Below are 22,825 nucleotides of genomic sequence, written 5' to 3'. Positions count from 1 at the left end.
CCTATCATTGGATTGTGAGGTTCGCCTGAGTTAGCATATGGAATGTGGTAGAAGAAGGCCAGTCACCTGGAAAGTACTGTATTAAGTTACAATGAGGCCACAGAATAAATGTGAGCCATTGTCATCCTGAGACTGCCAGCTGCTCTTTTGTCCCCGCTTCTCACCAAAGCAACGACCAAGACAAGCCTGGTGCATGAAGCAAAGCTGGTGCCTGAAGATTTAGGAGTAAGATGGAATAGAAAGGTCATACTCTACACCACGCCTGACGTAAATCTCATGATAGACGTCCATTCCCCAGGGCCACTTTTCCCCACGGCTTCACCTCACATAGCTCAGCTCATAACATCCCCCTGACTCCTCCCTCTGCCCTCCGCTGTGTCTCCTTCCCACCCTCTTGTTCCTGTGTTGCCCAAATTCACGTCTATATCATGCAGAACGTGTTGACCTCCTCCAGTCCCTTCTTCCTGTATTGGGAAACCTGAAGCCTGTGTGTTAGACTAAGAATGTGTAGATGATGACCTTCCACATGAGGAGGTAGAGGCCCCCCACATAAGGTATGCAGGGAGCTCCCTCAGCATCCAAGCTCCACTCTGGGGAAGTGAGAACCCCAGTGCCTCCTGATTGACGGCGCAGTGTCAATACACACTCACACAAAGCAAGGAGAGTCACTAGACTTATTTCCCAGATCAGGAAAGAGCAGGAGATGGAAAGCAGGGGAGCCTGTGCCTGGTACTTACAAGGTGGTTGGGGCAGATGGAGACCATGAACTTTCCACAGGCGCAGCTTTAAGCAGTTATTTTAAAAGATGCCCTGGGCACAGCAAAGCAGAAACTTGTGGCAGGAATCTGAAGCTCAGGCCCCTCTCTAAATGTCCAGACTGTGGGTGTGAGCAGGTTGTCATACTGTAAAATGCCAAAGCAGCAACTCAAACGGCTGTTTTCTCAGCACATAAACCCGGCTTCAGGCCTGCTGGATGTAGCCCTTTTTTTAATTTTGAAGTTTTTGAATGCACAAAAGGAACATTCCAGAAACAGAACAGGTATTGACTTACGAACAACGCAGCACTGTAAAGAAGTCCCCTCCCCACTTAGTAAATAGGAATGTAGTGTGAATCGACGTGGAAGGAGGTGAACACAGGATTAAATGCAAACCTCAAAGTTGTGTTGAGCTTGAGGTTGTCACTGACGTTGACAACAGGAAAAAAAAAAAAAAAAGAGGGAGTGGGTATTTCCATGCACCATGATCTAGGGAACCACAGTTACAAACAAGAGCATCAAAGAACTGAGGAACCGCAAGACATCTGGTATGGTTGATGCTCAGAGACACCAAGGTGGAACTTTCCTCTGGGACATCTGGACCTTCCTTTGGCACCCTGAGAGTTTACAGTTTTGCAGTTACTGTGGAATGTGACCACCTAATTTTGAAAGCTCGTTGGGGGCATGTTAGAAAGTGGAGGAATTCTGAGGTTGCAGGGACACTGGTGTAGCCACCCCCACCTTCACCCTGACAGTCCTCTACTAGCCTATCCCTGCACGTGAAAGTGTATCTTTTCCTAGTGTGCTGTCTTTTGTTCCGTCAGCCTCTATCTGGGTGGTAGCAGGAGATTCTGAGATGGTAGCAACAGGTAAGAGAAAGGAAATAAGTCATTATTGGGCAACCGTGAAAAGCTGTTTTCTTGCTTCTGGAAGACAGGCACCATCAGGACAAGGATGACTTCTCTCTGGGTCACTGCTATATCCTCAGTATGCAGCCCAGACCCTGGACAGACAGAGGAGCCTTTTGATGAGCATTTGTTGTTGGGGTTATTGCTGGATCAATTGACTGAAAGATGAAGGGAACCTAAAGATAGAATCTCATGCCCATGATGTCATGTGAGCTCCTCCCTCCGCAGCTATTCCAGGGAGGAGAAAACATAAAGAGGCATTTACCTCCTTCCAGGAAGAGCCATTCTTCTCCAGGCGACATGAGTTAGAAATATGATCAGCAAAGAAAACCATGAGGCAAGGATCACATAACAGCCAAAATCCTGAAAATTTACATCCTAGAGTAAAACCACCCAGTTTTAACTATCGTGTCTATCAGTCTGCCTTCCCTTGTGGGGCCACGTAACCTGTATTGTGCTCGGCAGATCTATCAGCTACCCATCAATGTGGATTTGCCAGCTACATACTAAAATTAAATTGTTAAAGTGTGGCTTACACTTTGAGGCACTTCACATTGTAAATGTCCCTCAGTGTCCACTGTTTTCCTTCATCTTCCCAGAAGCTCTATGAGAGTGTCAAGGCACGTGTACGTATTCCCATTTCACAGTTAAGACAACAGATAGTTTTAAAAGTTAGGTGACTTTCCCAGAGCCGTTCAAAATATTAAATGACAGTACAGTCCCATGAGTTATGTTGCATTTTTTGCTTTATTTAGTTTTTTCCTTTCTATTAAATAGATGGGAAAACTGAAGCTCAAAAATTCCATGACTCACCCCAGGCTCCTACAAGTCCCATTGGTGGCAGTAGCAGGACTCACATTAGCAAAGTCAGATGACCTGGTTTTTCCTTCTAATATCCATGTTGCCTATCTTCTCCTTCCTCATTCTTGCCTCCCTGCCTCTGTCCAAGTAGCTCCCTCTGCCTGGAATGACCTCCCCTCCCCGAACTGGTCCACCTTGAGGATGTAAATCCAATGACTCTCTGGCAAAAATGTCTCCCTTATTCCTTCAGACCTCAGTGAATATCTTCTCTGTACCTGTTCATCCTGACTTTGCATTTTGTTCACTTTGCCTCTGCATCTCAATCGGAAGCTCCCTGAAGGCAAGTGCAATGTCTTGGCCACCTCTGCATATCACAGAGCAACTGTGGGCCATGTGTCAGGTACAGGGCAGGACGCACTGAACATGAAGCCGGAATGCACATGGCAGGTAATCTGAGAACGGAAAGGGCTGTATGTGTCGGACTTGTTTATTTATTTTTACTTTTATTTATACATTGCCTTTTTTCCCCCAAATTTGACTCTAAAAAATGTTTTTCACGTATTAGTGTGGTCAAATAGTTATATTCCTGAGAGCAACAAATTAATGGGTGATGTATTTGAAGGATGCACTCTTGTCATTCACTCCTTCATTCATGTACTCATTCATTCCAACGAAGAAGTCTGACAGTTGTCCACAAGCATTACTGCCAGCAGCTGGGGGCAAAAGTCCCTCAGTCCTGCAGGCTGGTTGGGGGAGCACCCCACAGTGTCCACTGCAGAGTCCTGGCGTGGCTTGGACTCTATCCAAGTGCAGCGGGGGTCCAGTGGGGTGAGAATGGTATCTGCAGTTTACCTTTCACCCCCGGTAAACTCCTGCTTTCTGCCGAAGCCACGCTGAGCTCTTGGTGCAGATTCAGATTTAATCAACGACCCAGACCATGGGAGCCATGTGTCTGTTTCTGCCTCCCCTGAGTCTTCTGCTCCAACCAGCATAACTTCGTAAGGCCATTGCAACTAGCCAGGTCCCCCACACCAGCCCTCCACTCCACGGGGGCTGTGCAACCCACTCATGAGCCCTGCCACATGCTCCCCCCAACCACTGTCCCTCAGGAGGCCAATTCCTCTCTCCTTAGAAGTCTAAATCAGGCTTCAAAGCACAGTCTTATTCCCCTATAGCTTTAAGATTCTCAGGGCAAAAATCATACATTCTAATCTAAGTCGTGATTTTTTTTTCAAATGAAAAATAGCCCCGCAGTGCTCAGAGGCGGGGGTGCAGGCAAGCTTCCAGAGGCAGCTGCCTTGAGCCTCTCTGAGCTGTGGCTCCACTTCCAGCCGTAACAAAGGTCTGCCTCTGAAGCTGGAGGCGCAGGCTCCCAGGCGAGCGCTTCCTGCTGGCTTCAAGCATCTGCCTTTCATCTGCCTCTAAGTAGGTTCCACGTTGCTGTTTATAGTTCCTGCTACAAGGACAGTTCGTGGGCCGGGAGGCAGAAGCCTGCAGTGCTTGGGAGAAAGCAAAAGCATGACGATGGAAGAGGAAGAACAATAGTAGGAGCTCTGACTTGCACGGCTCTGTGTAGTCCGCATCCGAAGTCCCCGATAAGAGCTAATGCCCCAGCAATAGGATCCCTATTTTATTAAGGGGGTGGAAGTGAAGAACGTCTATGCAGCTTGTTTAAAGTTGCACAGCAGTTTGCATTAGAGGAAGAATTGTGGTACATGAGGGATGTGGGTGTGCCTATGTTGCAGAGAGAGCAAAGAATGAGAGAGAGAGAGACAGAGAGGAGGCAGAGAGAGAGACCTTTAAGACCTCTTCCAAAAATTTTAGTCCAGCTCCAGCATTGCCCTGGATAACCTCCTTGGCAGAAGCTTCAGAAACCAAAAGCTCACTCATCGCCTTTCAAGTTTAGACTATAGCATTGTTGACTCTAATGACTGAAGAAAAAGAATTCATTGAGCTGAAAATAGAAGGTTGTGTGGTGTAGTGAAACAGAATCCAGGCTCTAGATTTGCAAATATTAACTACTATATATAAAAATAGATTTTTAAAAAACAATTTTTTCTGTGTAGCACAAGAAACTACATTCAATATCTTATAATAACCTTTAATGAAAAAGAATATGAAAATGAATGTGTGCATATATATGCATGACTGGGACATTGTGCTGTACACCAGAAATTGGCACGTTGTAACTGACTGTACTTCAATTAGAAAAAAAAAAAAAAGAAAGAGCGAATCCAGGCTTTAAATATTGGGCAATTCTGGGATTGAGGTCTAAAATATTGCACTTTGTATGTGACAGAAGAATTTAACATCACTGCAGCCTTGAATATCTCACCCATGGAGTGATAATGATGTCCTCCCTGAGAAAAGACACGTAAATCTCCTGCAGTGACACCATCCAGAACTTTCTGCAATGATGGAAATGTTCTAAATCAGAACTCCCCAAGATGGTAGCCATTTGCTACATGTGGATATTGAAAACTTCAAATGTGACTACTGCCACTGAGAAACTAAATGTCTTAATTGACTTTAAGTAGCCCCATGATCATGCATAAACCTATGGCCTCATTTGTTCCCCACGACAACTTTGTGAGCTGTGTGATGCAGAAAGTCTTTTCTTGTTTTATTGATGAGGAAATTGAGTCTCAAAGGAGATCCTGCTAAAATCTCACGTGGGCATCTCATGCCATCAGCAGGCTCCTAAGCTCAGGAGCTATAAGGAGCCCCCACCCACCCAGCCCAGCTGGCACACACAAGCCCTGAGGCCAGTCAGGCACAGCCTGAGCAGAGAAAGTGTTTTGCACAACGAGCCACGCAACTGACAAAGTATTATTCGTTGTGTCAGTGCTAAGGCATTCTGTCTAAACAATTTCCCATCACCAATAGGAGAGGGCTATCTGGGTGAAAGGCTCTGAGTCATTCAATCAGTTTCACACGGCCTCACTCAGCAGTACAAGAAAGGGCTTACAATTTGATGTTAGACTGTGCTTTGCATTAGCCAGAAATGTCTCCAACTCACCCGATCAAGTGTATTCTTAGAATGCCTTCAACACACTGGCTTTTGACCTTGATATACACTGGCATTTCTGTGTCCCTGACACCCGACAAATTCGTATGTTGAAGTCCTAACCCATAGCACCTCAGAATGTCACCATATTTGGGGATAAAGTGGTATTTAAGGTAAAATGGGGTCATTAGAGTGGATCTTAATCCAATATGGCTGGTATCCCTATAAAAAGGGGAAATATGGACACAGATGTACCGAGGAATACCAGTCCAAGCAAACTTACACAGATACCCTTTGGTATCATGGGGGATTGGTTCCAGGACCCTCACAGATACCAAAATTCATGGATGCTCACATCCCTTATATAAAATGGTGTCCTGTTTGCCAATAATATGCACATATCCTCATGTATACTTTATTTAATCTCTGGATTACTTATAATAACTAATAGAATGTAGAGGCTATGTGAGTAGCTGTAAATACAATGTAAACGCTGTGTAAATAATTGCTGGTGCACAGCAAATCCAAGGGTTTTTTTTTCTTTATGGAACATTCTGGAGTTTTTGTTCCCCAAACATGTTCAATCCATGGTTGGCTGAATCCACGGATGCAGAAGCTGCAGATGCAGAGGGCTGGTTGCATTTATTTGCTCTGTCATCCCAGGTGATTCTAGAAAGCGGCACAGGTGAGAAATCCCAGCTTTAACTCACCAAGGAACAGCAGTCATCACACTTATGTCAACAGCAAGGATGACAATAATAAATTAAAGCATGGTAAGTTTTTCAAATTAATACATCACTTTCACAAACATGTTCACAATGTGGTTATGAGAATTAACCATTCTTCCTAATTTATAGACTGAGCAACTGAAAACTCCGAATCTACAATTAATAAAGACAGGTCATGCACACTAGTTCCTGGGCTACTCAATCTTGAGCAAATCCTCTTCATCTTATTACCTGCTTTTCACCCAAACCATCCTTGAGCAGGGTGAGCATGTGTCCCAGTTTGCTCAAGACATTCCAAGTCCTCGGTGGTTTCCCAGAGTAATTGTGAACAGTGCTTTCACTCTCAAAAGCATCTGGGTTTATGTAACTTATCACACGGTCAACTTACAGATAAGCCACATTTGTCAGTAAAGGTTTTCCTGCTGTGGTTACAAATTCCCACAAGAGCTGTCGATAAGGTAGGGGAATGTCTTCGTGCAATCCGTATCTCACAGACACATGTATTGGGTAAATCACAGGTTGGATAATGGGTTGGATGACAGGGCACACTCAAGTGCCCAATTCAGGAGACCAGGACCCCGATTTCACCTGCTTCTGGCTTGCAGTGGGGGCTTAGGTAGAATGAAGGAGTTAAGCTGACAGCCCTAAGGTCACTCCATCTTTAAATCTCTGGTTAATTTGATGAGTGCTGAATATGTTTAAGGGAGTGTGGATGGGATAATAAATGAAGAACGATCAGTGTGTTCCAGGGTCTTTTGGGGAGGTAGGACATATGTGTACTAGTGATGATTTGCCCCAGAACATCTGAAATTTACATCTGTTGGTTTTTTATAGTAGCAAACAAGCCTCAGAAAGGTCAGCTGCTTCCCACATAAAGGTTTATCATTTTGTTCCCATGAGGTGTGTTGTGAGGCCAGCAGTCCCCAGAGCAGATCCCTTCCAGGCAGTGATTCAGGGATTCAGCCTCACATCTTGCAGCTGCACCACCTGGAGCAGGTGTCTGAGACAGGGGGAGAGGGAGCTGGGCAGCGGTGACGTACTTCCTTTCTGCTCACACCCCATTGTCCAGAACTAGTTGTGTGGCCCTGCCTAGCACCTGGGTTCCCTGATAAACCCCTCCCTTTGGAATTCAGTCCCAATCTAACATTTCCACCTCATGGCCTACGAGCTCCAACTGTCATGAGAGGACAGCTGTCCTCATGCCTTGGCACGCTGCTGTCCCCTCCTGCCATGGTGTCCCCCCCACCCCACCCAACAACACGCAGGCCCCAAGGTCCACTTGGGTGATGTCTGCTTGCATCAGTTTCCTAGGGCTGCTATGACAAATTACACAAGTTTCGATAGCTTAAAGCAACAGAAATTCATTCTCTAACAGTCCTGGAGATTAGAATTGTGAAATCAAGGTTGTCTGCAGGATGATGCCCTCTCTCCTGGCTTGGTGGTTGTCAGCAATTCCTTAACTGGGACCTGCCTCACTCCAGTCTCTGCTTCCACATGATGTGACCACTTTCCCTCTGGGTCCACGTCTTCGCATGGTGTTCTCTCTGTGTATCTGACTCTGAGCCTTTTTTTTTTTTCCTGTTCTTGTAAGGACACAAGTCACATTGGATTAAGAGCCCACTCTATTCCAGGATGAATTCAACTCACATCTTAACATCTACAAAGTCCCTCTTTCCAAATAAGGTCACTTTTGCAGGTACCAGGGGTTGAAACGTCAACATATTTCTTTGGAGGACACGATTCAACCCATATAACTGCTTGAGAAGCCTCCCCAGCTGTCCTGGAGCAGAACTGCTCCCTTCCCTTCCACCTCTGGGTTCTCACAGATCACATGCCACATACTGTGAGGGTGGAGCCCGTTGCATTGTGGGAGTTACTGGTTTGCACACCTCTCCTGCCCACTTTGTGGACAGGGATGATGTCCCGTGTACCCTTGACATCTGTCTGGCAGCATCTCTCATGATGCCAGATGTCATCTAGCCTCGTCTAGATGAAAAAACACGGGCTTTGGAGACAGGTGTTCCTTCGAGTTCCAACCCTGCCACCTCCTAGCCATGTGACTTAGAAGAAGATATTTAGCCTATAAGATTTTCATTTTTTTTTTCATTTTTAAGTTGGGAATAAAAACCCAAACAAGCCCAACTTAAGCTGCAAAAAGGAATTCATTCTTCCCCAAAGAATACCCAGCCCAACTGTGCATTTTACCCAAGTTCCTGCCAGTGCTTATAGTCACTGGTCCTTCCTTGTCTCTGATGACTTTCACTAATCTGAATGAACCTGAAGGGAAAAGTCAAATTGCTCTCCCGAGCTCTGCACAGGAAGGAAGCTGAAGAGCTTCAGAAGGCTGAGCAGTGACAGGTATTTCAAAAAACCCAAGTTTGACTGGGAACGCTGGGAGCAGGGAGGCACGTCTGAGAAGCAGGAGGACAACTGAACGCACTGAAAGCAATTAGCGCTCAAAATGCACCGCCTCTCGGAGAGCAGCAGAGGCCCACCAGGCAGAATCGGGGCTGCGGTGTCATTTTCTCTTCTGTTAGATCAAATGTGGAAAGGTAGAAAGCGTGAAGCTTGAGTTGCAGAGGAAACGACAGGCAAATGCCGTAAATAGAACTAATTAACTTCAGCTTCATTCTCAGGTTACAAAAGGGCCGAGTGCACAGAGCAAGCCGGCAAGGGAGCAGTGGGGGCCCTGCGCCTGCCTACTGACCCAGGGATAACGTGTACGATTCCTCCCAAAATGACTGCCCAGGTGTCTCCTTTTATACCCAGAGCTTCCTGTGGGACACTTTTTTGAAATAAATATTCATTCTCCCTCCTTAGTCTTTCTTCCGTGTCTCCTCTTTTCTCAAAATCTTTCCCTGAAATCCCCACTGGCTTCTGTCCCCCTTCTCTGAGCTCTGGAACTTTCAAGAAGCTAATGTTGGCCAAAGAGAGGGAATGTCACATAAGGATTCGGGGCAGGGTTCGTGGTGAGACCGTCAGTCTGGACTCAGAGCCCTCCCTGTGTGATCTTAGAAGGTAACTGAACCACCCTGGGTGAAATAGAAGTCCTTATTCTAACCTCAGTGGTTGTCCTTACTATTATGGGACTAGGTGAACACAGCCCATGGCCATCATCTTTATGTGGCAGAGCGCCCAGCACTGTTTAACCTGCCCCCTCTCACCCAGGCTCACAGGGCTAACACAGGAAGTCACTGAAATATTGCGTGTGAAGGAGCATAACGATGTCCAGCGCTTCTTATGTTGCCGGTCCGATTACAATGAGGTCTGCTTCCTGCATGTATGTCTTTCAGCCCAATTTCATTCCTACTGTTCAGTACAGTGTGAAACAGTTATAAAAGCTTAGAGGAGAAGGATGACCGAATGCTTGGCCTTCGGAGAACTTGCAGACACCCAGGCCGGCACCCCGGCCAAGGGGAGAGGGCATTAGTTCTAGAGTCTGGTCTTCCTGGATCAGGGATGACATCTCCATCCAACTGCTTCTCTCACTTCCCTCACCTGAAAACTGGGACCACAGTCGAACTTCCCATCTAGGGAAGGAGAATTAAAGGAGAGAATGTGGATGGACTGTTAGCATAACACCTGCACCCCGTGAGTGCTGAGTGAACTCCAGCTCTCATCTGATCCTCTGAGAAAGCTACAACCCACTAACAAGGACGATGCGAACGGTCACCATGATTAGTTGACAGCACAAATGACGATGCTCTCAACCCGAGATACTGACCATGCCTCAACTTAAGAACGTCTAACTCAGCTTTAATTCTATAAACAAAAAGAAGCTCCAGATCTAAAATGCTTCCCTGTGTTTGCTTATCTGGACCTATGTTTGAGGTATTTTTAAATTATTTAGTTCATGATATGCAATAAATGCAACAGTAGTGAGAGCACTGACAGAGGTGGAAACAAAGATGGAGAATTTTTATGTGAAAAGTGAATAAAAATGAGTGGTGTCGTCTGGTTTAGGTACCACGACTCTTTCAATAGTAGGAATATTCTGGAAGACAAACAGTGAATCTGTTGTTTGAAAAGTGTGGCCAGTGTGCAGAACAGCATGAATCAGAAGAAGAGGAGAGTGGCTGCCAGACCCCGAGCTAGACCGGGCCCAGGGCAGGATGCCCGGCACACAGAGAGCCACTCCACACCCTCGTGGCGTCACAATGTGGTGGAAGAAGCAAAGGTTCCACAAACAGCCACACAGAGGTCAGATATGCTAACTGAAAGTTGTTATGTTGTGACACGTATGAAATGCTAGGCAGATTGCCTGGACAAAATAGAAGTCCCCCACCCTTTAAGGGTTAAGGATGTCATGGGCATACTTCATGGACCAGGAGCCCAGCAAGCATGATGGTGGGTGTGGAGGAGGTCAGATAGACGTGGACAGAGGAGGTGGTGTGGAGGGAAAAATCTCCAAGAATGGTGATGGCTCGGTCTGGGGGTACCAGGTGGTCGAGGATGGTTCTGGGACTCTTCCATGCACAACTGGTGAGAGAAGGGGCCACTTGCGGAACCGAGGGAGCCTGCAGAGATGGAGGTCGGAAGGACAGGAGTTTACATTTTGAACATTTTAATTTTTAGATGCTTGTGAGGCATTTAATTGTAGGCACCTGGTGGCCACCCCATCAAAGGGCTGCCCAAGCCATCAACCACTGTTCAATATCACAACTTAGTCTGTGAATCAAGTGCCACGCATATCAAGCCCTTGATTCATAAAAAGAGGCTAGGAGTTCAAACAAAAAGACCTTAGAAGCAGACACACGAATTTTTATTTCATTGTCATTAGCTGTGTGACATAGAAGGACAATTGGGAAAATCCTTTTGTGACTTGAGCTGCACTAAAATGTAGAAATAATTCCTGTGTCTCCAAGAGACTTGGAGAATGAAGAGAGATAGAAAATGTTTCATTGGCTGACACGATAGTTTCCCTTTTCCCTTTTCCATTTCGCTTTCTCTCCTCTCTTGCCCTCTTACTTGGTGATGGGGCTGGAGTATATTACTAGACATAGAATTAAAGATCACTGAAATTGTTATATAATGAAAAAGAATGTGAAAACAAATATATATATGCAAAAATATATATATTATGCTGTACACCAGAAATGGATACATTGTAACTGACTATACTTCAATTAAAAAAAAAGAAAGTTAAGAATTTCATTAAAAGTCAAAAAAAAAGGAAAGAAAACTTACTTGCCTTACCCCAAGTTCCTAACTATTTCAGATAGAGATAGATAGACAGACAGACAGGTAGATAGATAGATAAAAAGACGGTAGATAGATAGATAGACAGACAGACAGACATAGCTGTACAGATCTATAAAGCTAGGTTAGGTACACATATCAATACAGATACACCAAGTCTTCTCAACTTACTTTCCGACAACACAATGATCTGAAAAATGTCTAGCTCCCTGTAATTGTGATCCGTCCTCTCCAGCCATTTCATTTTCTTTCTCTTCCTCGGAGCATCTGAGGCAGAGGCAGTATCTATCCTATCACCTTCCCCTCCTGTCTCTGGTCTCCAGCCTTCTGCCCTATCCACTGCTGCCCATCCTAGAGCAGAATACAATTAAATGACTTCCTGCAGATGGCAGCTGGCGCTGGGCCTTTCTGAGAGAGGATGTGTACCTTAGACACCTTGGAAACGCTTTTCAATCAATATGCTCTGGGCAGGGGTCACAGAGGGTACTTACATCCTTTAGAATTCTGCAGGAGCTGACCTCATCACGTTGACCCAGAGCTGACTAGACGCCAGGAGGAGCAGGAGGGACCGAGGAGGTCAGAAGGGAAGGCTTTCATTGCGTTGCAATGGGACGTGAAAGCGGACCGGGAAACGCTGATTCCCTAAAGTGGCCCTGGCATTTGGCAGGACTGGTGTGAAATGGAAGAAGGGGGAGGGCAGCGTCTTTTATGTTTCTCCTCAACACTTTTTGTGAATACCTTCATTACAGCCCTTGTTCGTTTCCTTATCCGTTTATTCAGCGAATGTGCATGGAGATAAGTGTGCGTGGGGGTTAACCACCCTCAATTCTGCTGACCTGTATTAGGGGGCTGCCTACTACAGCATGCATAGGACAATAGTGCCTGCCTGACTTGTGGTAGGTGCCCCATAAACAATGATTTATTGGTGTAATTACTGAAGAGGTGTATGAATTTATGGATGGATGAATAGATAAATGGATGAATGAATGAATGAAAAGAAATGATACTCAGCCCAGCCTATGAAATGGTGTGAAAGGAGCATAGGAATGAGTTATATTAGAGGAAAGAAAGATGAAATTTCCCACCCCGCTGTGTTGCTAGAGTTAATTGTATTGGCTCCTCCCTTCCTAGCCTTCACAGTCTATTTGGAGAGAGAACGTCTCCGTTATCTCTGAACCCACAAGGCATAGCACAGGGCTCAGCCTTGAGAGGAAAGCAGGGACATAAACGGCTGAGCACACGCAGGTTGGAATCCCGGCTCAGCCACGTGCTACCTGGGAGCCCATCGGCCCGTCCTTGGGGATCTGGGATCTTCATTTTCTCCTCCATATAATAAAGGTCATGAGAGTGTCCCTCAGCTTATCTCACAGGATGGTGACAGAGTCCTAAAGGGGACAAACGGGTGTCACAATCAGTTGTCATCCATCAAGACAGCCTTGTTCAAGACACATCAGCATCTCAGGTGCAAAATGACAGACAGGAGACCCAGTTCCACTCAGCTGTACAGTGTTGAGTCAGCGTCCACATGGTGAAGAATTTTCTCAGAAAATAACGTGATGCCCAGAGTGGGACCCCAGTGAGGCTGTTCTCTGGTCCACCCCTTAAATACTGTCCATCCTTGGTTATTTCTGGCTCCCGCAGCTCTCGGAGGTCCTCAAACACCATGCCTGGACCAGGGCTGGCTGGCAGCATCAGGAGCACCAGGCAGGGCTTTTTTTTTTAATTTTCAAAATTTGTATGAAATATTCTTAAAGGTTTAAAAACAATAGGTTATTGGACATCCCTCACGGAGGTTCTAATTCCTTAAATCTTGAGAGAGACTGTGACTGTCTATCTATAAAGGACCCCCAAGTGAGCAGCCATGGGGGGGACCACTGTCCTCTCACACCCTGCGGCCTTACACCCTGTGCTGTACCTCTGGGAAGACGTTCCCTGGGGGTGGGGGCGGGGAGCGCCTCACACGTACATGTGCAAACGCCCTGCGCTTGGCTGAAACCCTAAAGCTTTGGTTGAGGTCTTTTCTAGGTGTGTGCATCCCCTCTCCCAACCTGGAAAGATGTTAGGGTCTCCTCACTCCTGCTTGGCCAGAACCCTCTTCCGGTTCCTGGGACGGGTGAACCATTAGGAGGCTTCCCAAGCAAACACTTAATTGCCTTGGCTCTCAGTTGCTGGTATATTTTGGGAAGGTGAGACCCTCCTCATTCCTCTTCCTTAAAACACCAAGCCTGATCAGCTTTAGTTATAATTCCTAGTTTTTGACGAAGCCTGTGAGGGATGCCGGCACTGCTGTCCTCACTGAAGGTGAAGAGACAGAGGCCAATGCCTACAGTTCGTCCCAGGCAGCGAGGAGCTGAGCCATCTCCAGGGGCCTCCAAGGCCCCTCTGCCCCTCTGCTCCATGCTGCAGTGCCCTGGGTCTTTCTCGGGGCCGTCATACCCTGGTGAGCAGTGGAGAAACAGACCGTGCCTTTTAGGAAATGGACATCAGTTCAGAGAGGAAAAGAGAGTAAATGACGTCAGAGGCAGATGTCTGCCAGCTGCAGCAAGTCCAGGGATGACTCGTGAGAGGCTGTGTCGATGTCCTCTGAGCAAGCGTCTAACCTTGGGTAGAAATCTGAAGGACAACTGGGAAAGTAAACAGAGTGAAGACAAATAAACAAATAAATAAACTTCCCATCTGAGGAAACCACATGGAGAAAGACCTTGAATTTAAAGGGATAATGACCTTTTTGAGGAAATGAGAGGTCAGTGTGGCCTGAGTTAAGGAGGAAGATTGGGGTAAACCTGAGAAGGCTGTCAAAAGCCAAGCCATGTGGGCCATGTGGTCTTTGCTCTGAGAAAGAGGAGACACTGAAAGTTTCAGGCCTGTGATGGGCATAAACAGATACCTTCTAAAATATCTGTATCTGGAAGTATCTGAAAACAGATAGAGGAGGACAAGAAAGAGGAGGCATGGGACGACCAGCGAAGAGGCTGCTCTCCAAGTGAGAGACGTCGGGCTGCTTAAATCTACCTCCTTGTCTGCTAAACCCTGTCCCGAACCTCAGTTTCCATAGGAGCAGAGCCTGCAACAGGGATTGGTGAGAGATTGACTTAGGAGGGAGTGCTGGCAGGAGCACACCACCAGGGAGCAGGGTAACCAGGAGGGGCCAGAAGAGTTGAGGGAGGCCTAGCCTGACCCCGCCCATGGGAACCTCCCCGGTATGAGCATCACTGAGGTTGTCCATCCCACACAGAGACAAGGAGCTGGATCAGTCACTGGCTCCGGATGCCCGTGGAGATGAGAGTGGGGAATGCAACTCTCAGGCATCCCCAGGCCAGGGGGCTCTTGTCTGTCAAAGGAAAAGGGTGTTCCGGAAAAGGGTGCAAGTCTTAGCTGTTACTGGTTACCCCCACTGGCAGGAGAAGGGGTCCGCTGGCCCAGTAAAGGAGATGCACTGGGGGTACCAGTGGTATCTGCTTTGCCTCCAACTGTGGCCCCAAGTGCTCATATGGTTCAGATAAAGAAATCAGTGTCATACTATATGTTAGCAAACTATGTAGATGTTATTAAATAGGCAACTAGACAGAAGTTTACATGAACAATAACTTTTCCTCCAAAAGCCAGAGCAGAGGGAGGAGGAGCCAGGCTAGCAGAGAAGGGGTCTCATTTCTTCCAGGCTCTGAAGTCCTGGGACACCGGGTACACACAGGGCTTTGGCCAATGGCTGGGAGGGGGAGGAAAAAGGTTAAGCCCTCAGAAGAGGAAGGCAGTGTTGTCCCGGACACGCCTCTGACGTCTCTGCAGCAGTAGGTGAGATGTTCACCCAGCCTCTCATAGTAAATCGGAAACTATGAGAGCTGGGGTCGAGGGCTAGTCCTAAGGAAGGAATTTGGCAGAAAGTTCTTCCTGTGGTGCAGGGGAGGAAACTGAGGCACAGAGAGGTCAAACAGCCTGCTCAAAGAACACACAGGTAATGAGTGTCAGGACCAGGACACTTACTAAAGCCCACACCATGAACTAGGGAAATTGTTAAAAGCCGTATTCAGAAATGTTATGCAGCCAACCAGTATGATTTCATGGAAGTATATTTAATGATGCACCTATGTTTTACCAAAAAAAAAAAAAATGATCATTCATTCGTGTGTGTGCCACGAACCAGCTTATGTCTGGATTTGTGTTGCATGATTGTTGTTTCTTGTTTTGCCTTATAGCTATTTTCTCCATTTTTTACAACGTCCATGAATTATTCTTGTAATTTAAATGTTACAGAAATAACTTAAAAATCATATTTAAAAGGAAAAAGGGAAGGAAGGGGAAGAGGGAGGAGCTGGCCCTCCAGCTGTTGAGAGAGGAGCAGAGGAACCGTGTGTGAGTCAATTCAAGGCCCTTCAGGACAGTCAGAGGACGTGAAGGGGGCCTGGTGCCCATCCCCGAGGTGAGAAGAGAGGTGAGAAGGTGAATGAGAAACAGAAAGGTGGGGCAGGACCTGTTGTCCAAAATCTATACCTCTTGGAGATAAAAAATATTAATGAGACCATTGCCCTCAGAGAAGTCCTCATTCCGCAGATGTAGAAACTGAGACCTGGGACTCAGAGGGAACGTCCCCCAGACTCGCAGGAACGAGGCAGAGCTGGCCCTGAAGGGCCGATCACTGCACAGTGCAAGAAGCATGAGCTCTGGGCAGAAAGACCCAGGTGTGAAGCCAGAGCTGCTACCCACCAGCCAGGTAGGTTCAGACAGGTCAAGGACATGCCCCAAATTCAGTCGCTACGGTTGGAAGATGAGGAGAATCCTTCCTATGCCCAAAGGTTAGATTAGATGAGCAGCTGGAATGAACGTGCCTGGACCAGAGCAGGTCACAAGTGCTGGCTTCCTGTCCTGGCTTCTCTGCTCCCCGAGATGAGAACTCACCCCCCTGCGCCCTGTCAGCGGGTGGAAGTTTACACGGTAACAGACCTGGTGCAGAGTCAGGAGAAGGAGGACGCTTGATGTGGGTGCCTCTTTCCATGTCTTTGTCCCTCCCTGTGTCCCTCTGTTTCTCACTGTGTCTGTCTCTGTGTCTCTCTGTCTCTGTATCTGCCTCTCTCTCTTTTGCACAAGCACAAGTGCATGCACGTGTACAGACACACACACACACCCTTAGTAAAATAAATGCCTCTCTCTTCATTTCCAAAGTTCACACATGATCTCATCGGGTCTAAAGGAAACAGTCAATTGGAAAGAGAGAGCTGAGCCCAGAAGAGCCAGGCTCCATGAAAAGGCAGTGAGAAAAGCAAACACAGCTTGTGAAAATGACCTCCCGGGGGTGTCAACCTCCCACGTCTGCCTCCACTCTCTCCTTAACGAACAGAACGCCCCACTCCACGGAGGGGACGACAGCTCTGCTTTCAGTCACGTTGGTTAACGTCTCCCTGCAACAGCAATGCTCAAATCCTGCCAGACATCCGCAGAGCCTGCTAGGCTGGCCCGCTGAAAAGTCTTGGGTGGTTTTACAACTCCAGACACAGGAAGCTCCATGTCAAAGCCCCGGCGAGTGTAACGCCTTTGTGTCTCGGTGTGCCTAGGGCTTTGGGGATGAAAGGCCCATTTACATTCCCAATATCGTGATGGTTATTATTCTACTGCCCAGTAAAACCCCTGCAATTTGTTCCAAGGTAAAGACATAGCTTGCTAAGTGTGACCCTTAACATATCCCCATCCCCCTCTTCACTTGTCCACCTTTTTACCCAATGAAATAGGTCCTGATACAACACCAGATTTAGAGGCAAGAAACCAGAGGTTTAGAAGTGTGTGCCAACCTTTGCTAAGTCCGCACAACTAGGAGGTTAGGGGCTGACATTTGAACTAGGCAGCCAGACCCCAGAACTCTTACACTGACCATCCTATTACATTGCCCAGAGGCCCTGACAAGATGCTAACAAACATTTGTTGAAAGAAGAAATGACAAAGCTTTATTAAAGGAACCTTCTAGAAGGGGGCTGCTTCTCTGATTTTGCACGCTCTGAATCTTGGAGCTCATAGTCCATTAACCCTCTTCAACCAGGCATCTATTTCGAGATACTCATTGACGGATTTGTTGTCAGGAGCTCATTAAGTCAATCAATGGATTAATTGAGTTAAGGAGGATCCATTCTTCAGCATGAGAAATGTATACAGTATAGATTTTTAAAAATAGTATTTTAATAACTTTACTGGGTATAACTTACATAATAAAAGCCATTGACTCCTACACTTAAAAATAGGTGAATTTCGTAGTATAGATGTATTGTGTCTCCGTCCGAGGTTCCCTCTACCACAACACGACAAGGGGCTTTGATACCAAACTCACGCTCTTTCTCAGCAGAGAACTGGGGCAGATGCAGCCAGAGCGGAGACATCCTTGCTGTTGCGTGAAGGCCCCTTTCTGTCCCACATCCTCTAGACCGAGGGCCATAAAGAGACCCTCTTCCACTGGGTCCGGGCCCACATGCCTGGGTGACAGTTAACCTTGCTGTGTTGCAACAGTCACATCTCCTCACAAAGCTCTCAGAGGACAAGTGGGACCCAAGAATGAGCAAAATGACACGTGTCTGAAGAGAACGTGGAGCTTGAAATCAGGCCACCCAAACTGGCTTTCCAACCCCACCCCTTTTAAAGCTGCATGGCCGCCAGCCTCAGTCTCCCCAACAGTGGAATGGAAGTAACACCCACAGGCTGCTAAGGCCCTGAGTAGCTCCGTGGTATTTATCAAAGGCGTCGAGCTCAAAGACAGTTAAGCATTTTCTACTCCTTGAAATCTTCCAAGGCCTGGAATTTAAGGACTCAAATCTCCAAACAAAACCTCTTTTTTTCCCTAGTCTCTAAGCAGCCATTGTTCCCAAACCACTTGCTTTTATGACCCGGACTGCAAATACCAAGTCCTGTTTTGCCCAGATGGGAACCATTCAACGGCACACATTTCTCGGCATTGCAATCACAGGAATACCTGGGCTGAGTGGCCCCGCGCTGATCCGCGGTGAAAACTGGCGGCGTGTTCAGTTACCCTTAGAGTTATTCACCTCTTCCCCACGGAGCCCCAGCATCTAATCATGGAACAATAGGCTCCAGGTGGGAAATTGTTCGCTGTGCACAAAGGAAGTTCATGGAGAAGCCACAGGCTCCAGGCCCGGGGTGCAAAGCGAGTTGTCCTTTATTTTTCAATCCGTGCAGCATCCTTCTCTTGGCATTTTGTTCTTAACACCTTCCTGAGAGGACAGAATAGCAGTGGCTCTGACATGGGTGTAGGGAATCTGAGGATAGAATGAACTCAAGGGCTAGAGATCCCCCTGGCGAACACGTGTGGGTCTTAGCTGGGTGTGGTTCACTGCAGACACAGCCCACATTTCTGGCAGTAACTCTATGTCCTTGTCTCAAGGACCCCAAAATGGAAAGACCCCAATGAGATCTAGCCTTCTCTTATGGAGTTGAACAACTCCGTAAGACTTACATAACTTACATAAAGTTATAGACTCCATCCATTCCCTATTGCACAAACATTTAATAAATACCAGTCATCTGCCAGTAACTGAGCTTGGGGCTCAGAATTAGAAGCCGGTGGAGATAGGCTCCCTGCCCTCAAGAATCTCCCTGTCTCAGATAGATTGCTGCTCTTCTGCCTTCTCCAGGAAGATCTTTTTGCTCTCTCTCAACGGACAGTCAGACAAGCAAGCTGGTAGTTACAACCTTGGTAAACATTATGAGAGAACTAAGCACAGAGATCATGAGACCCAGGAGAGAGGCCACCTAGCAGGGAAGGTCGGCAAGATGGACTAAAGGAGGCAGAATTGGACCTCAGTTTAGAAAGAAGATTAAGAATTAACTGGCTGTGGAGGAGGGGGAGCCTTACAGCCTGGGCAGGGGAGACTCTCTGGGTATGAGATGCAACGTCCCATGGGTGGAGGGCATGCTGCCTTTATGGGAAATGAGAGAGACAGACCCTGAGGTCAGAGAGACCCCCACTGAGCAGCTCCAGATAGAATCAATGACAATTCTGTGACAGTGAATCAGTGTCTGAGTGAGGTGACTTTATGATGCCTGGGTTTCTGGCATCAGTGTTAACATGGATGCTCTGGGTACTAAAACCCCACTGAAAAGGATAAAGCAGTCAGTCCCTGTCCCCCCACAAAAAAACATGCAGAAACTCCTAGTAGGATGCACCCCCCGAAGAATGGAAGTCACTCTGGCTTGTGTGGGCTGGGTGTGCAACTTTCCATTTCTGGACTTCAAGTGTCTCATTTTCACAGTGAGGCACTGTGAGGTCCAAGAGGGGCGGGGGTGGCTGTAAGAAGATGGATGCGTGCTTAGTTCCCTTCCCGCTACACACAGAGTTTCCCACTTGGCCATGAAGACCAAGGGGGAAGGAGTGTCCAGGCTGCAGATGTCCCCCCATTCTTGTGTGAAAGAAAACCAGGTCTGTTATTTAGGTACCTTCTTTCCTTACCACTTAGAATCCATCAGTGAAAATTAGGACAGGACATTGTAGAAAGAATCCTGGGCTTTGAGGCGAACATGGGTAAGTTTGGCTGGCAACTGCCATGCATCACTATGGGGCAGGGTGTGGCACAACCGTTGGCCTCAGTTTCTTCATCTGAAAAATGGGGACAACCACAGCAGTCCACAGAAAGAATTACCTGAGACTCTATACGTAAAGCACGCAGCTTTCCTTATTTGCTTGTGCTTTGAATTTTTGTGGGGTACTTTTTTTTCAGTATCATAGAGATCTGTTCCAGCCCATTTATAAGGCTGAGTGTCCTCTTTCCTTTCATTTTTCCTTTCTTTTCTTTTCTTATTATAGCCCCACCCCCACCCCCACCCCACATACACACACTCATCTGTGTTTCCTGCAGAAATGAAGCCAATTCTAATAACTAATCAGCGAGGTCCCTGTCGCACAGAGAGCAGCCAGGGTGCTCTGAGAAGGACGGTAGCCTGTAACATTTAATTTTATTCCAACAAGATGTCGACCGCATCATTATCACCCCCACTCAGCCCCAGAGTCTCCCTCTGTCTCCATCCATGCCCAGCCCTGGTGTGCTGGCAGCAGTGCGAGGAGTCTGACCGGCTGGAAAACCCAAAGCCTCTAAAACCAGAGCAGATTCATTTTGCTAATAGGTGTTACTACGCTTAACTCCAATGCGGAGTGAAAAGGCAGGGCAGTTGCCTTCAGAGATAGCTGGGTGTTGTCAGAATGGATTACAGCGCCTGGTCCACGGTGCGCGCCGACCTGCAGGTACAGGTAGGGAGACCTAATCCACCACGGAGCTCCAGCGGCGGGGAGGGGTGGTGCCGAGCGGGCACCCACTCACTGCTTTTCTGTGGATGAGGACAGAGCCTGGACACTCGCTGATGGAGGATCAAAGTTAAGGATGCTGGCAATATGTCATTTTCTCCTAAACCTTTTATTTTTATTTAAATTTATTTTTAAATTATTTTTTAATTTTTTTAATTTAAATTTATTTTTGAAATTTTTAATATTTATTTTTTAAATTGATTTTTTAAACTTTAAAGTCGTTATGCAATATTTTACCTATCACATAATTCACCCGTTTCAAGTACACAATTGAACGATTGGCTTTTAGTAAATTTACCTAGATGTATAACCATCAACATGTAACAGTTTTAGAAAATTTCCATCATCCCCAAAAGATTCTTACCCCATTTACTATTCGTCTTAGACTCCCGACCCCCACCCGCTGCCCCAGGCAACCTCTAATCTACTTCCTGTCTCTATAGTTTTGCCTTTTCTGGACATTTCATGTGAATGGAATCAGACAACATGTCGTCTCCTGTGTCTGGCTTCTTTCCCTTAACATGTATTTGAGATTTACCTAAGTTGTAGTATGTGTAATAGTTCATCATTTCTATTGCTAAACAGTATTCCATTGCATGAACAGACCCCGTTTTGTCTACCCATTTGCTAATTGATGGATGTTTAGGGGTTTTTTGCCCATTTTTTGGCTTTTAGGAAAATTTTTTTTCCATTTTTGGCACTTGTTTGCAAGTTTTGGGTGGATATGTGTCTTCGGTAAATACCCAAGTGTGAAATTGCTGGGTTGTATGGGAAATTCATATTTAAATGGCTAAGAAACTGTCATGAGAACCCATTTCCTCTTTCCTTCACGAAGAAAAGGCTGTGATTCTAACACAAGAAACATAGCCTTGCTCATCCTTTTTCACTGCCCACACCTCTCCTCACAGCCCAAGATTAAAAACAAAAAGAAAAGCTATTTTTCTCTCTCCTGATTGGATACATACAGGAAGAGATATGGAGGGTTTGAACCACAAAGTGAGGCTGCCAGAGAAGCATAAAATCTGTTTTCTCACTCCCTTTTTTTTTTCTAGATACATGGCGCAGGGGGAAACACACACACACACACACACACACACACACACACACACACACACACACATTAGAAGCTATTGGGAACTCAAACCTGACGCTTCAAAAGTTTGGCTTGGCTCCTGAATCACTAGTCACAGTCTTCATTTTTATGCCCTGAGCAAACATTAGCTGTTAATCAATTAGAGTTTTGGGGTCCCCACCAAGTACCTAGCACAGAAAAAGACGAAAGTAGGAAAGTACCTTCCAGTGAGCACCCTCTCCCCATGAGCAGGTTGTGGTCCCACCCACGGGAATCCCATAGTTACTTGTAATCACGTTGTAGTTTGTAAGGGAATTTTGGGGTCTTTTCTCCTTTTTGCTCCTACATCGGCTGACAAATAATTTTTCGAGAGGAAGAAAAGACAAGAGTATTTGAACTGAGATCTGGCCCTGAGTTTACAGCTCCTCCAAGTATAAGCCGTAGATGCGGGGGAGTTGACCCTGAAGATTAGCAAAACGAGGACTGATGCCATCAGCATATTAGGGAGGGGTAAGGAGGCCATCAGTGTATGAGGAGGGTATAGTTCAAGTGGTAGAGTGCATGCTTAGCAAGCACAAGGTCCTGGGTTCGGTCCCCAGTACATCCTCCAAAAATAAGCAAGCCTAATTTAACTCCCCCTCTGCCAAAATAAATTAACTGAAGTGTATTAGGGAGGGGATAAGGAGACCCACTGATTTCCACCCACTTTGGGCCGGGGGAGGGGAGCAGGGCTGCATCATTCTGTGGGACTGTGTTCCTTTTCTGTTCCTACACTTGAAAGCAGAATAGAGTTAACTTTTCCGGGGTACCCAGCTTCACATCCCATCTGCCAAGGCATTATTACTGTTCCCACTTCAGAGATGAGAAGCATGTGGCTCAGAGCAGTAAAATCAGTGCCTCAGGCTGAAGCCCAGGATCTAATTACAGATGTTTCTGGCACCTAAACTGAGCTCATTCTGCCTCAGGATACTGTAAATGGCAGTGGTTCAGGGGGTTAGCCAGTAATGGGCTGGTAAATTTTAGTAAATGTTTGTCATATAGCTCCCTGGAGATGAAGGAAAGGTAT

At 46.6% G+C, this 22,825-nt stretch overlaps 1 protein-coding gene and 1 long non-coding RNA gene across 2 annotated transcripts in view; both read left to right on the top strand.

The window, feature by feature from the left end:
• CLNK (cytokine dependent hematopoietic cell linker) overlaps positions 1 to 22,825 on the top strand; it is a 183,819-nt gene that overhangs the window by 68,159 nt on the left and 92,835 nt on the right. The window lies entirely within an intron of this gene.
• Positions 13,488 to 22,704, top strand: LOC116667954. Its single transcript, XR_004324957.1, has 3 exons — positions 13,488 to 13,498; positions 15,236 to 15,242; positions 22,294 to 22,704. It is a non-coding gene; the product is annotated as an uncharacterized LOC116667954 (long non-coding RNA).

Source organism: Camelus ferus, chromosome 2 (assembly GCF_009834535.1).
Source record: "Camelus ferus isolate YT-003-E chromosome 2, BCGSAC_Cfer_1.0, whole genome shotgun sequence".
NCBI classification, from domain to species: Eukaryota; Metazoa; Chordata; class Mammalia; order Artiodactyla; family Camelidae; genus Camelus; species Camelus ferus.
This window is presented reverse-complemented; position numbering and strand designations above follow the sequence as displayed.